The 15444-nt window shown below is 38.6% G+C and overlaps 1 protein-coding gene across 3 annotated transcripts in view; it reads right to left on the bottom strand.

Moving 5' to 3' along the window:
- Positions 1-8830, bottom strand: part of LOC132914294 (sushi, von Willebrand factor type A, EGF and pentraxin domain-containing protein 1) — a 52207-nt gene extending 43377 nt beyond the window's left edge. Inside the window, exon 1 of one of the 3 annotated variants that reach the window (XM_060973280.1) lies at positions 8611-8830. The gene's annotated coding sequence lies outside the window, so the exon portion shown is untranslated. Of the gene's footprint in view, positions 1-7204; positions 7610-8610 lie in introns of those variants that run through there. The other 2 variants (XM_060973281.1, XM_060973279.1) reach the window with 2 other exon arrangements.
- Between the last annotated feature and the right edge of the window lie 6614 nt (positions 8831-15444).

The following is a 15444-nucleotide window of genomic DNA, read 5'->3' as shown; positions in this document are numbered from 1 at the left end:
ATACAGCTTTCTTGTCGGTTCATGGAGCGGACACGGCTCGCGAATTTACGACACTGTGCTCACTGTGTGGTGCAGTTAGTCCTGATAGATAGCCTGAATAGCGCTTCGGTAGCGCGCAGGGCGTGGTCATAGTTGCTTGGTTCCATGGAACAGCTATATCCACGTTCTACCGTCTTGGAAAATGTTTAACGATCGGCAAAATTGTTGCAACGAGAAAGCAACGTTGATATCGCGTGGTGAGAAGTACTTCGATTTTTGGCTTTCTTCTTTTCTCTCGCCACTAAATACCTACATACCAGCGGGGCTTAACTTTTTAGTTATGAAATATTTGAAAGTATCGTTTAATAAATACATACGTACGAAGTTGTTCGTGAAAGTATTTAAATATTCGTGGAAACTTTTTGCGAATATATTAATATATTATCCGTGTGTCTTATGTAAAATGTATTTTAAATTCCATTTAAACGACTATCACGATCTCATCGATCAGATCTGAAACGAATTCGAGAAGCTGCAAGATATTTGTTAGAAGCATACCTACACTCTGTTAAGATTATCAAAGTATTTGATTAATCGTTTGATTAGACGTCGTATACTAAACCACGGTATTTGTACGCGACCATCTCTAACTTTGCATGGTAAGTGAGCAAGTAATTTAGCGACTAATTCTATGTGACATAATATTTTACGAATACAATGAACGTTAAGATGTAACGCGGGAATTTTTTGTATTTTAAATTCTATGGCGAATGGTCCACTTTCGACTAAAATTCATCTATTTGAAGTCATTATGCAATATACAGGTACTTTGAAGAGGAATTTATCTGAATAGCGATTTAAATTCATTAATTATTACAACGAAGATGAAAATGCATGATACGCTGTCTGGAAGAAATCTTGATGTCTTGTAACCCCGAGATCTTCGATATCATTCGCTTGTAAAAACGTCATTGTTAAAATACTACAGCTTCTGTACTTTGTACACGTAACTTTTATAAAGAATTTTTTAAAATTGAAACTCTGTTCTCGTGACCTTTTCGGAACCCAGATTATCTCGGTTAACACGTTGACCCTCGCGAGAATTCCAATGTACGTGGTTCTCTATTTTGCCACGAAAGCCGCGATAGATCGAAGTATACTACAGCATAAGATTTAATTTCACCAAAATATTATATTATATTTCCATACTTTTGTTTTTAACGATGTTATCTAGGTCGTTCACATTGTCGATAAATTTTTAGTCCACGAAATTTATCTTCTTCTTATTATATTTATTTTCGTTATAATAAATGTAGCGATTCGAATCACTGACGATCCAAATCGTGGCAGTCAACGCGTTAAAGGATCGAGAAACGCATAATCGAGCGAGAAGCTGCTATCGAGTACGATGAAACGTTGTCCCGGAACGCGGTTCGAAATTTGTTACGCGATTGGAATGTCTTAGGACGATGGTACCTGTCAGAAGATAACGGTACCTTAACCAAGTTACGCCTCGGTTCGCGTAAATTTGTTGTTTAAGTCACGATCCGTGCGTTACAGACTGAATTTTGTCGCGTTCTAGTTAGATTCGATTATATCTTCTTCCACCGTGCATCCTGGTAACTATCGTGGGAAGATGAAGTCGCTACTGGAATTTAACGCAGGACGGTCAAGTACTTACGTTTGTTTTATTTTATTTTACTCGAATTTAACTTAATTTAACTTCGACTTACTTTATTTTATTTTATTCTAAGTGGAACCCTGATTATTATTACTGGTTTCAGCACAGTTTATTATCATTATTGTTATTATCTATTTTATTTAAATTCACATCTACTACCACGATCAAGGGTACGTTGATCTCGATTAAAGTTAGCAAATAGCGACTGAGATTGAAACGCTCCGTATAATTTTACGATTATTGCGTGGAATGTGTAAATAAATTTTAATCGTAGAAAAATTGCTAAGATAGAGACACAGTAATGTACTCTTCGATGTAATTATTTTGTCTAGTTGCATCTTGCACCGTGCTTAGGTTAAATAAATTCCTTCGGTGAACAGGTCCAGATCTCTAGTATATTTCTAAGCTAATCCAAGTAGGTTTATTAGAATTATATTATCAAAATCCTGTTACGTATATGTCGTCACAAAGATAATTGCAAAATAATTTATATACCTGTAGTATTAAATTAAACCTGAGTAGTAGATCGAAACTAATTTTTCTCATAAATACGACGCGCCTTTTTTTGAATTCTATATCGTAAATGAAACTCGATGTTACAAAGAAAGGATTTAATGTACTCGATCTATATCGCTAATAGAAAAGAACATCTTTCGTCTTATTTATAAGAAGCCACATGAAATTCCGCTTTATTATACATCTTTCTTAAAACCGACGCATTTAAAGAATAATTTAAAGAATAGTCAGATCAATTATTACCTATTATTATACCTTAATTTCTCCTATACGAATCCTGCGGATTCAAAAATTTAAACGTTAATCTCCGAACAAACAGTTTCGTTCTCCTACTTCTATATTTCTCTTCCTCCGTCCGATAATAAAATCAGACGCTTCAATAGCCGCATTATTCCGTACCTAATTACGAGAAAAACAAATCCCAATTATCTATAATTACCGCAAGCGATTCCGTCGATGCTCAAACTAATAAATAATGCCACGTTCAAGCAACGAATACCTAAATAAATATGAAAATGAAAGATTCAATAACCTGGCCATTATTGGTGCAGCTATTACGAAAACGCAAACTCCAACCATTATTAGCCGAACCGATGAAAGAATTTGCTGAAAGAACAATCGAGTGGATGATTCTCTTTTTGCCTGCAATTCAATGCAAAATTATCGAGTTCCAGTCTACATGTTTTCTAACCAAGAGGAAGTCTTAAAGAAATTTCGTTGGGCGAAACAGGTCGATGTCAAACGGTCGAACGAAACCGTAACAAATAGGCTGTTGCAGAAGTTCCAAGACTCGCCTCTAACCGTCTACCCACGCATTCGTCGAGCACAACTCGCCTACCTGGCCTAACCCAAAAGCCACATAATTCGAACTTTTTTCCTACCACGTTCGTATAATGATCGGTCATGTGGCCAGGACTAATCTAAGGAAAGCAGAACCAGTCGTACCTGGTCATTGAATTCCAAAGTAATCTATAGCTGGTGTATAGGCGTTTTCACTTGTCCGCCGCTATTAGGTAGATATCTCCGATGGAAAAACGAACGGACAGCGATATCGAGGTTAAATGTGTAGTATAAGGTGTACAGGATGTTTCACGTAGGCTGGTATGGATGCAATATCGTGCGAAGGATATGGTAGTTGGAATAATTACTAAATGGGAGCTTCGAAGTTTTTAAACCGAGTAGAAAGATTAATTAATTTTAATTTTTTTATAATTTTTAATTACCTTTGCGTAGGTACCTTCGATTCGTTCCTTATTAAGTTAGACTTCAGTTGGAAAAAGAAGAACGAATGACGATATTAAGAGCGTTCCAGATAATTAAACGATCGATGATAGATTTTTTTTATTCTGTTGTTATATGTATATTCTTAAGAAATACAATACCTGGGAATTACGATAAATATAGTCTCAATTTCAAGAAGCTGTTTCCTATACTTTGTATCCCCTTTCCTCTGTCGAATCATTCCAAATAAAACATCCTGTACGTGCTGTGCAACATTTAGGTCAAGGTAGTAGTATTTGTCGAAACATTCTTAAATAATTTGCCGAAAGAAATCATAACCATCTAGGGATTTATTTGCGTTATTGCAAAATCGGTAAGATAAATAGGCTAACAATTTTGCACGATATTTTATTATGATATAATCGTTGATTTTTATCGACTCGATCGTGCTGTTGTTTCATTACTTCGTCCTTTGACAACATCCAACGATTTCATCTTTATCACGTACTTACTATTTTCATCAAACGTGTTTATAACGAACGTATAAGCGTACAGAAAATATAATAATTTGATAACAAAGATTCTACATTTTGTGCTGATTTTATTGTAAAAATTAAATGTCCTATGTTATCGTTCTACGAATATTTGAGAGTTATTTAAAATGAATTTTCAATTAAAACTAGAATAACCTAGTATGTATCTCCGTTACGATTAAAATTATATGATACGAGAATAAAATGGATATACGTAATCATATTTTAATCTGAATAAAAGTCAACGTTAATTATAACTAGGTACGATATCTACGTGTTTTCACGTAGTAATTGTTAAATTATTATTTAACCAGTATTCGTCGGTTCCTAAATCTAGTTAAATAAATGTAAACATACGAAAATGGATAAAATGAATCTCAAGTTGAAATAATTTAAACGACAATGGCTAATAGCGCAGCTGTAACTTTCTATCGCGCAGGCGAATAGACCAACAAGCAAAGAAACGAGCGTAAATTACGAAGAAGGAAACGGTGTATTGATTCAAATAAGCTTTCCGTTTGAGGAGCTAGAGATTTTTTTCCGTTTTTATTAACAAAATTGTAGGCGATTTTCTTAATTCCCGTGGTCGGTCGCGGTATTAGACGGTCGATTCGCGTGGTCAAGGAACGTAGAACGCTACGGGGCACTCTCGGATTTCGTCGTTCGAGGAACGAGCTTTCTCTTCCATCAATTCAACTCCGCCATTCTTGCGCGACTTCTAGCTCGCGAATTTTACGGCACGCGTTTTATGTTCTAGCGACGAACCGGTAGTTCCTGTTCAGGACGAAAATGGTGGCTACATTGTTCTCTTATAAGGAAGAAATCCGCCAGGAAGGCTATTTTTTATAATTAGGAGAGATTTAAACATCTGGCTCGATAGGAACTTCGACCGATAGCAAAGCGAAAGACTAGTTTAATGGGAAGGTTTAGATTGCTCGATTGAGAATATAACGTAACTTTACGAATACTCTTTTCCTATTTATACGGAATTATATTTTTTAATGGGTCTTCGACGAACTAATTACAGACAGAACGAAGATTCTGATAGGAATTGAAAATCAGTCAACAGATTTTAAGTATTTCTACCACTGTCCTAATTTTTGCATTCGTATCCTTAAGTCTTCCCTGGCGCTTACTTTTATTCACTTTGATGCTGTAAACAAGTTGCACCAATCAGATTCAAAATTTCTGCATCGTAAAATTTCACAGCGAAGATCAAAAAATTGACGAAACCAACGCACGATCGTCTATTCATCATTTTGCAACAGCTTTTGCAACTATCTCTCACATGCTTCTTCGGTACGTTTTGGTCCATCATTTTCCACGCGTACAACATAATCCGATCGATCGTTTCTTTGATAATCTGTATCGATTATCGTGTCCTGTACGAGGCCACGAATTACCTCGATACCTACGTACAAAAATACGCTATCGTTAGGTGTAAGTTTAAGGATCGCAGTGCAATGTAAAATTTTATTCGTAGCATTTTATGCTACGAATATTTTTCCAATGGTTTGAAATGAAAATTTCTGAATAAAAAGATGGCCAGACTTTACGATTTGCGGCGCAACCGAGGCGAAAATGAAAAACGTAGCATTAAGGGAGATTTAATCTGCGAGCCCGAGGCTTCCGTTTCCACATTTTACATAGCTGGAGTCGATGTATGCGACAGCTCACTGAGCAGAACGAAAATCGCGCGAGTTCTGCGCTGAAACGAAGTCTAAGAGAAGAAATAGGAAGTAACATGCCGTTTCGAATGCTCAGACGCTCGGAATAGAACAAAATGAAACGCCAGAAAATGCGTATCTTGCATTTCCTATCCTTCTTTCCATTCTCTATCAACTCGCAGTCGCAATTATCCTCGTTTTGTCTTCCTCGATACATTGTGACCGAACTGCAGATGTTTATGCAAATTCGTATTTCAGATGCGGAAAAATTGCCATAGTCTTTCGAGTAATTTAGTAATGGGTTGCCGCGTATTTTGTATATCGTTTATTTATTTAAGAAGAAATGCAACGGAACGTTGTATATTCTTCTCATCCATTGCGTTACGTTTATCGTATTCGTCTCGCAAAATTTAATTTAATGTTATTTACAGAACCCTGAAACAAGTTTATCGCGTAATTGCAACTAATTGACTCGATGCTAATTAATTGCAGCTAATTAAACGACTATCGACAGATTATGAATTCGTACTCACTTTCATAGACACGATGCAAGAGATCAAACGTAAATAGAGATACGTTTCAGTCTCTAAACGTTGCAACGAACACATTACCCTGCGAAATTCTGTAGATTTTTATTATAATAATTTCTGCACCGATGTAACGTTTCAAAATTAAACCTCGAAGAAGACATCAAAGAAAGCAGTGCACTTAATCTTCCGATTTAACTAACGTTAGAAACATCCTTCTTCCTGCGTTCTTCTGCCAACGTCCATCAAAACGAACCATATTGCGGTATATCGAGCTCAGGCTCGTTAGAAACTGTTTCTAATTAACGTCTTTCTAACTCGACCAAGCCTAACCGTATTACTCGCAACATCCTCATCAACAAGCTAAGAAACGTCGTTATATCTCTGAAGCTAACTCTACTAAAAATTTATCAAGATCGGCAACAACTCTCAAACATTATGTATGGAAGGATAAATTGAAAGGAATGTCTCACGATGAAAGTCTCAAGGTTTCATTCTTCGAGCTACAGTCTCAAGGCTTCCTCGAAATCAAAAATTCATCGAAAGTGTCAACAACTGAAACTCGTACTCCGAAAGAATAAATTCAAAGAAAAGTCGTACGAAGACGATTCTAAGTCTGCGATGTTACAACCATTTTTTATTGAATTCACTTCAAATTGTCAGTAATTTTCAAACATTATATCTCTATAAAATAAGTTCAAAGCAGTCTCGAGAGAAAAGGTTGCATGCTTCGAATCACAGTCTTTAGGGTTTCTTAAACTTATCAAAAATCTTACTTACTACAGATTTTCCAAAAATTCGCAAAAGGTGTCAACAACTTTGAGACTCGCGCGTCAAAGAATAAACCCAAAGCAAAGTCCGGCGACGAAAGTTTCGAGATTCCATGCTTCCAACCACAGCCTTAAAACATTCTTAAATTTCGCGTAAAATTTACCGAAAATATTCCAAAAATTCGCCAAAAGAGTCAACAGCTTTGAAAGCCACGCACCGAGAGATGGACTCGATGTAAAGTCTCGCGACGACTTGGGACGAGAGTCTCGAGGTTTCCTCAAATTTCCTGCAGTTCCCTCGTAAACTTACTTTGTTTGTTGCTCTCCTACGTTCCACGCCGCGATCCCTGTCCTGGGTACATGTACACGGCACAGAAGGTCTCCGCGCGAGTCGACGACAATTCACTGCACAAAACCGAGCCTCGAGTCCACGCTTGAAGCAACGAACGGAAAACACAGTCGAACCGTCGCAAAATCCTCTTTAAAATTCTCGACGGCCACAGTTTCGACGCGAATGGCAGAACGTCGATGAAAAAATCGATCTGGAATCGGTCCTCGTGAAAAAGTCTCGGATAAAAAAATGACAAAGGGAAGAGGAACGAAGAGCAGTTGGATTCAGGGTCACGGAGCTCTTTCCCTCCGGCCCACCGATTCGAAACTGAGGAACCCGGTTCTCTCTCTCTCCAGGTGAACGGCGCGAGTCACCTGAGTAAGAGGCTTCTCTCCTCGGGAAGACACGCCGATAGGTTGAACGAGGCGAGGGAGAGAGAGAAAAGGAAGCAGACGCGAACGTAGGCGAGCTGGAAAGGCGGAGGAGAAGCAGACTCGGCTTGACTCGTGGCGTCAACGGAGAAGGCCGAGCGAGACTCAGCTCCTTGTTTGTTTATCGACGATGGAATTGCACAGGGTTGAGTCTCCGATCTGTTTCCATGCGTTTCGAGTATACGGCAAACGATCGGTTTACGTAAAAACAATTGCACAGCGCGGTTGCACTTTGCACCGGTGCATCTATGAAAAAGTTGTACGGTATAACGATAGAGCGTGTTAAGCGGCGCAACATTTTCTTCCATCGTTTTTTTTTTTTTAACTTTGCTGGCAACAGAATTATAATACCAGTTGCTAGAAGCAGCCTGTATGGTGGATCTTTTGCTCGAAGAAAAACGATCTAGGAAAAATAGTTCGAAAGTATCGGAGAAGATCTACGTCGAGGATAGTTTGAAATTGCCAACGAGGTTACTATCTGATCGGTTCCCGGGCGTTTCGAGTTCCGAGCGTACAAGGAATCGGTTTGTGCGACAAGAAATTCTGTCGTTCCAATTAGAAAAGAAATCAAAGAAGAAGAAACTGCACCTCGCAAACCGCAGCAACAACATCTGTGGAGACGGTCGTGTAAAAGTTTCAACGAGTGGCTAATAGATGCGACCAGTATGGAAGATAGTAAAAAACTGTTTTCCTGACAGTTTTTTCATTGGTCTTCCATATTTATTATTCCCACTCCTACACTCAGATGCATTTCCTTATTCACGTTGTATCTTGTTCGTTGACGCGTTTTCTTCGTAACATTCTCTCTCCTCGTTTCCATAAAGTTGCTATATAACGTGATAAGACACAGATATGAGACATCTGACGAGACACGAACTTTGTCTCTCATTAACAAAACGCTATTCGCTTATTCAGTAGATGCACGAGCTCGCTCTTTCACGAAATATGACTTACCACGGTGCAGACCAGACATCAAGCTTCCAAACTCCATCGATGATCAACGACTTATCCTATATTCGATCGCGTCGAAAAATCACTTGGTTCCTTCGTTGGAGATATCGACGCTCGCGTAAGAAAGGTGGTTCGGTGACTGCGACGCGTGGTCGCGTTATTGACGTTCTCCGTCCACGTTTCTACATATACAGCTACTTTATAATTCGCGTCTCCCATTCGCATCCCAACGTCAACTATCCGTACCTTATAATTCGTAACATTTATTCCGTCTATGTTAAGTAGGTGATACGACATTACCGATCACCGCACCAACTTACGTATCACCGAATCGACTGTGTCGCTACTTGGCGCTCCAATTTGGAGTTTCATTGTACTTGCTCCGCTGTTTATGTTTCCCTCGTACCACGCTGATATTCGATACAGTCGGCGATCGTGACAGAGTGAAAACTGCGGACACATCATTTCCGTGATACGGTTTCGTGGTAGAATCGCGATCGTCGTTGCACGTAGTCACGAACGACGTCATAAATAGCCGGAGGCGAGCGGCTCGTGTACAACTTTAACCCGACCGATTAATTTCTGGCCTAACAGGATACCTAGCCGGTCACTTGAAATACCGAGATCGCGATATATACACGTAGCATCCGCCAGGACTAATTGCATAACGGGCAGCCGATTTTTTAGCGCTCGATAAACGATGTATAGGAATACGTAAGTACACTCCTCTGCACAAATTGCTACGCGTTTCGCGGTCTTCGAGAAGTTTTATCACGCCTTTACAAAGAGAGAGTATTTTTGTAAAAAGAAGTCTTCGCCGAATCTTGTACCAGGATAATCTGTTAAATATCCCAGTGTCGTTTGGAGAAAACCGAATTGTCTTATTCGTTTTAGTAACAAATTCCCCATTTTTTGTCCTGTGCTTCGTTTAGCGTTTCGTCGAGGCAGATTCATCTTTAGCAGGTTTCCTTTATGATCACTGACCACTGAGCGAGCAACGAGTAACGCCAAATTTGGAAGAAAATATAGCAAGAAGTATAAGGATTAAAAAATACCTGTACAAGCTTCTACGAATTAATTTGCATTACGATATTACACGTAAAAAATCATTCTCTCCGTGAAATGGAAGTAAATATGTCGCTTGATATTACCGGTATGAGAGAAAATAGCATATTTGCACGAGCGATTAGCGAAATATCATTAAGATCGCGATAACTCAATTTTCAGAATTGATTTCGTGGCTACAACGCGAGAGTTCATTCCACCGGTAAACCCATTAAGTGTCCAACGATTTGACTGTGGTTGTACACGTGGATTTGAACTAAGAATTCAACGTAGGTATTTAACCCTTTCTCTGGTAAGGTCGCGCGTTGACCCAGTTAGGTTGTTACCGTTGTATTTTAGGCGGACGAATGTGCGAAACGGTATGGAAGGATTATGGCGTGGATCGACCGACTTAATTGAGATCGAGGTAAACTGGTTGAATCAGGAAAAGGGATTGGTTATGAGGAGGGTTATTTGCGGAATTGTTACTGGATCGTTATTTTTGGAGAAGTTGGTAATCGAGGTTTCTTCCTAAATCGAGGAAGCAGAAATATCTTAATCCGGATTCTTTTACAAAATATTCTGAAAAATAAATATCGGAATTAGATTAAATGTACAATTTCGAATAAGATTTTTATATTTAACTGGTTCGATATCGGAAGATGAAACTATCAAATAACGTCACGAACTGGTCTAGCAAATATAACGCAATTGTATTCGAGGAGTATCGTTTACTACTCTGTTGTATAATAATGCTCAAATGACTTCGTGTAGATTTATTTTAAGCTCGAAGTGATATTCGCAATAAAATTATCGTCGAACGTTGAATTAATTCCACTTTAAATTTTCATGTAGCAAAAAGCGCGTATTGATCGATTAATTTGTTTTTTTCTTACAAGTAAAAAGTCGCGAATCGCGAATATTTATGCTAATAAGAAAAGAATAAGTTTTGAAAGATAACAACGCAAAATCTCGCGCAAATTCGAAATTTCGATCAAGCTTTTCCAAAAGCAAGAAATTAACGAAAGAATTTTCTAAATAAACCAGTCTATTCTATCAAACTCTACTAAATAAAAATTCCAGCTGTGACAATAACGAATAAAATTCCACACTACCAAATTCCAATAAAAATTCTGCGTTGAAATTATATAAAAAATACACTTTACATTTTTAACCTGTGCCAATTACAAGAATGCAGATATCTTTATAAACGAACAATATAAAAAGATCTGATTTCATTCTGCACGTCCGAAACGATCTCTCACAGCCACGTGAACCAATTGCAACGAGTGTAACACTTTTTTCCCAAGCATTGTGTTACGTAAGAGAAATGTATTATGGCGCGCTCGCGTGGTCAGTCGTCCGCGACCAGAGCGCGATCATTTTCAAGTTTCAATTAACTCCACCGTGCAAGTCGATTACTAGACGCGGATACTGGGTTCGGAAAGTCGAACACGTCGGACAATTTCGCGACAGAACGGCGAACGCGATAGAGGAGCTCCGTTACTGTTTTATCGGGTCTGTTGCACTCCGGAGGCGTTCAACCCGGCAGCTCGTTGCACGCACGCGAATCACCGTGTCCTGCCGTTTATAAATAAAACGGAACCATCGTTCTTAGGCTGCCTAGCAAGCCAGAAAAATCCGGCGAAGCAAATTGGCCGACCGATGTCACGGTTCTTCGCCTTTCGCGGATCCCAGTTTTCATCTGGGATCACGAGATTATTGGAGAACAGAGAAACGTTATGGGGATTAAGCCATGATACGCGATGGTATGGGACAAAGTTGTAGGACGCTCTACGTACGAGTATTTGAATATTTCGTATATTTTCAAGAGAAAATGTGTACTCTGTATGGGTAATTATAGGTACCACGTTACGTGTACAGGTACTTTGACTCTGATCTTCAAACCCAAGTTCCCTAGATAGATTTATCCTGATTTTTCACAATTACGGACCAACGAAAGTTTAGATGCAACTGGTACAAATTGTTCCAAGGTCCGTAGTAAAAGACGACTAAAAAATTTGTTAATAATAACTTCGTGAAGAAGGTAATGATACGATCGATAGGAGCCGAGACAAGACACATACGCAACGGTAGTACGGCAAGATTTTCATTTCCCCAGAAGCCTGTGCTCGTTGTACGCTAAAAACCTGGCTGGTCTCGCACCGGTGCTCTCGTTCGACCACCAAAGGCTCTCGAACGTGCGTCGATTACGCACTTTCCCAACTTTCTTCGAACGACATGAACAGCGCAGCTGCGAATCCAAACTGGTCAACGAGCAAAAGAAACATAAGGAGCCTTGTAAATCATTCTTTTCTTCTCTAACCGACGCATTCCGATATACTCGCTACGAATCGTTCGAACAGCGACTCTAAACGATTTCCTGGCTATTCACGACCTACGATTACGTATATTCAAGGAGAATTCATCGTAACGATTCATGAACGGAACCTTGATCGTCGGCTAGGACTTCCAGTCGAATGTTCATCGCGTCATCTCGCGGTAGATTTAAATAAAAACCCGTGACTCATGTGTTCTGCCATTCTTCGAGGCTCGGGCGTCATCTCGAAGACATCCGGCACCAAGTGGACAAGGAGATAGGCAGTTCCTCGAGATTATCGAAATACAGAGCGTCGCGGTATAATCGGCAATGAGGTAATTCCACGCGAAAAAGATTAATCGCGTTAGTTTATCCATTTTGACGAAGAAATATTTTCTGTTTACTCGTAGTTTTTTGTTTTTTATCTTTTTTTCCTCAAGCTTAGATTAATTGGATCGAAGCCAGCAGTTTTGACAGAAAAATATTTTCTATTTACTCGTTTTCTTAGTTTCTTTTCTTCCAAAGTTTAGATTGGTTTCAGTCGCTTCGACGAAAGATCGTTTTCTGCTCTTTTGTTTTCTTTTGTTACTTGAAAATTTGCGAGATTTTTGATGTTTCTTCGCATTTTCCTTATTGCGTTTTAACGTGGTACGATAAAAGAGATAAAAATGATATGGTAGAAAAATTGTTCGATGTGTTTTATTTACTTTTCTATTTACTCCGACGATTTGCTTGTTTTTCTTTGATTTCTTCCTCGATTTATTCCAGCACATTTTTATTCTGACTCGTTATTTACATTTTCCAATCGTCTTTTTACAAGATTATCGTAGTAAGTAGTTGACTGTCTAATTGCATTGCATTCTTCTCTCCTTTACGCTACGTTTTCTATCGATTCGTTGACTTTCTCCAATTGTGTTTTCAATAGCCATAGAAGACGTGGAAAGTGGAATTTGCGTATCGTATTGTACAGAAGCAGCTTTGAAAAGCGAAAGAAAAAATGCAAATTTTACATTAGAAAAATAGAACCGAAACGCCAAAGATCGTATCGACCAGGCACATATAAAAAATAACAAATTTCCCTGTCACACTGTTCGAGATTCTATTCATGACAACGTGAAATAGGCATTGAACGCGATTAGAATGCTCGATAGCCGATAGAATAGAATTTTTCAAAGTAAAAACTGCCCGAGAAATTGCAGCTGCAGAATGCTTATGGTAATTGGAAAAAGCTGTTTACCTCCTCGGCGATTTCTGTCCGGACGAATCTCGTTACACTTTCTAAATCATCGAGCCTTGTTTCGCCACGAGACACGAAGCAACTCCAATGAATTACGAATTTCGACAGACATTATCCAATAATTCGCTTCTTCGAAAGCGTTACCCACGATTTATCGTTCTCAATCGATTTCCTGTGAATAAACGTCGCTAATTCGATTTTCCGTCCACAGAGTGGAAAGTCGGTAGAAAATAAATTTACCTCCGACATCGCTACATTGCGATGTATCAAAATGCTCAAATATCTTCGTTTAAATAAATGGCAAATATAATGCCAGACTTGAAAAGGTCACGTGATTTGAGTCAACTATGTTCTTTTTCCATTTCTTCAGAAAATTACGATCTACTCGTTCGTCGAAATTAACACGCTTCTTAATCCCGTTTCTGCCATCGTTTTCGTAAATAGCAGTTAATTATTAATATATAATTTTATTATATATTATTATATAATAATTCAGAGATTGAAAAAATCCCATGTCTTATTTATAAAAATAAAATCGATATCGCAAAGTATTTTCTACGTCTAATATACCTAGAGGCTGTGCACTTATAAAATTTCAATTTCGACGTACGTCACAGTTTTGAAGAAATATATCGAGTCCGTCTCTAATCGTCTCGAGCGCAGAAAAACGTGATAATAGTTCGTTTCTTTCGTCGGTGTCCGACACCGATCGAAGACTAACCTTTTTAGCCCCGATGATGGTCGATCAAAAGACGACTGCCTGGTAAGATCACTTAACGCGCATTCAGACGAGGAAAAAGTTTTTACGCCTTCTTGACGAACATCGTCTGTCTCGTCTATTCGCAGCGCAAGCTTTTCTTCTTGGTAATTGTCTTTCATTACGAAGCATTAATAATTCATCGCCGCGCCTGCCGATATATGTATGTATTAGGCGCGGCCAGAAGTCTCAACTAGTCGCAATCGGTCATTTTTCGGGACATTGACCTGTCCAAGGCGCTTCTTCGATCGTTATACGATCTCAAATCAAACTCTGATTAATGCTCCGCTTTCGTAGGATCTTGAAATCGGGCCTCCACTTTGCTCTCGTGTCGAAACACGAAAAAGATTTCAAATATTTTCAAAAAGGTGTTCGAACGAAATTGAAACGAGAAATTATATTTATATGATAATGATTCGGTCACACTTTGTTCGAATTAACGTCATATAACTCGTAAAAATATAGAATCCAAGTGAAAGTTGAGAAACACGAATTCGATAATGGAAATTGGTAGAAAAAATTACATATAAGTGATATAAGTGAAACGAATATTATAATCGTAATTTATTCGCTGATTTAATATTTTAGAATTCCTTAGGATATTTCGCTTAATTAATCAGGAGGAATATAAAGCCGACGAAACGAGAGCCAAATTTCCAATTCGCGATGAAATTCGTGCATCGAACGACCAGCGAAGTATCACGATTTTCCTTTTCATAGAATGCCGATTATGTTTAGACTCGTTTTCAGATTAGCATTTAAATAGCCTGCTTTAAAATTCCGATTTCTTTTTACGACAAATCATCTTTCGAGGAGATTGTTCGCATTAATCATTGGTGCAGCGATGTCGAAAGACCGATACGTCCTCGAGATTACGTTGGAAATATCGTGGCTTACGATATTAAAGTTTCTGTTTAAATATCACGAGTAAGTAGTTCGCAGAAAACACCGTTTTGCGGGAATGCCAGGACGGCCCTCGTGGCCACGATCGCGTCTGTTTGGTCCACTTCCTTCGTGTTGCTGAGTCGCGACCGAGATGATATTGAGACGTGATTCCATTTACCGATTTGTCCAGGTTCACCACCGTTATTAAATTCCTTCACTCGTTTCTGACTTTTCGGGATGACCGCGTGCCATCTGGAAGCAACGAAATCGCCTTGAAATTGCCTTTTGATGGCTTCTTTAAATTTAAATAGAGGATCGTCGAGTCACCGGCACGTGAATGCGTGGCGCTAGGCTGTGAGTGAGGCTAGGGTGTGAGTGAAAATTAATCGTCCGCATAATTGAATATTGCTTACGGAGGGAAATATTATACGCGGAAACGTTTAATATAGAAATAGCAATTTGCAAGTATCGAAGGTAGAAATTTAAGATGAAAAGTATTAAGAACAGGAATACGAAGTAAGGAATATCGAAAATAAAAATAAAAGATAACGTAAGAAGTTTCTATGTATAAATACGTATGTATTTGTAATCTTC

Source organism: Bombus pascuorum, chromosome 14, assembly GCF_905332965.1.
Source record: "Bombus pascuorum chromosome 14, iyBomPasc1.1, whole genome shotgun sequence".
Classification (NCBI taxonomy): Eukaryota; Metazoa; Arthropoda; class Insecta; order Hymenoptera; family Apidae; genus Bombus; species Bombus pascuorum.
Note: the sequence above shows the minus strand (reverse complement) of the source record. Positions and strands in the feature narration are given on the sequence as shown.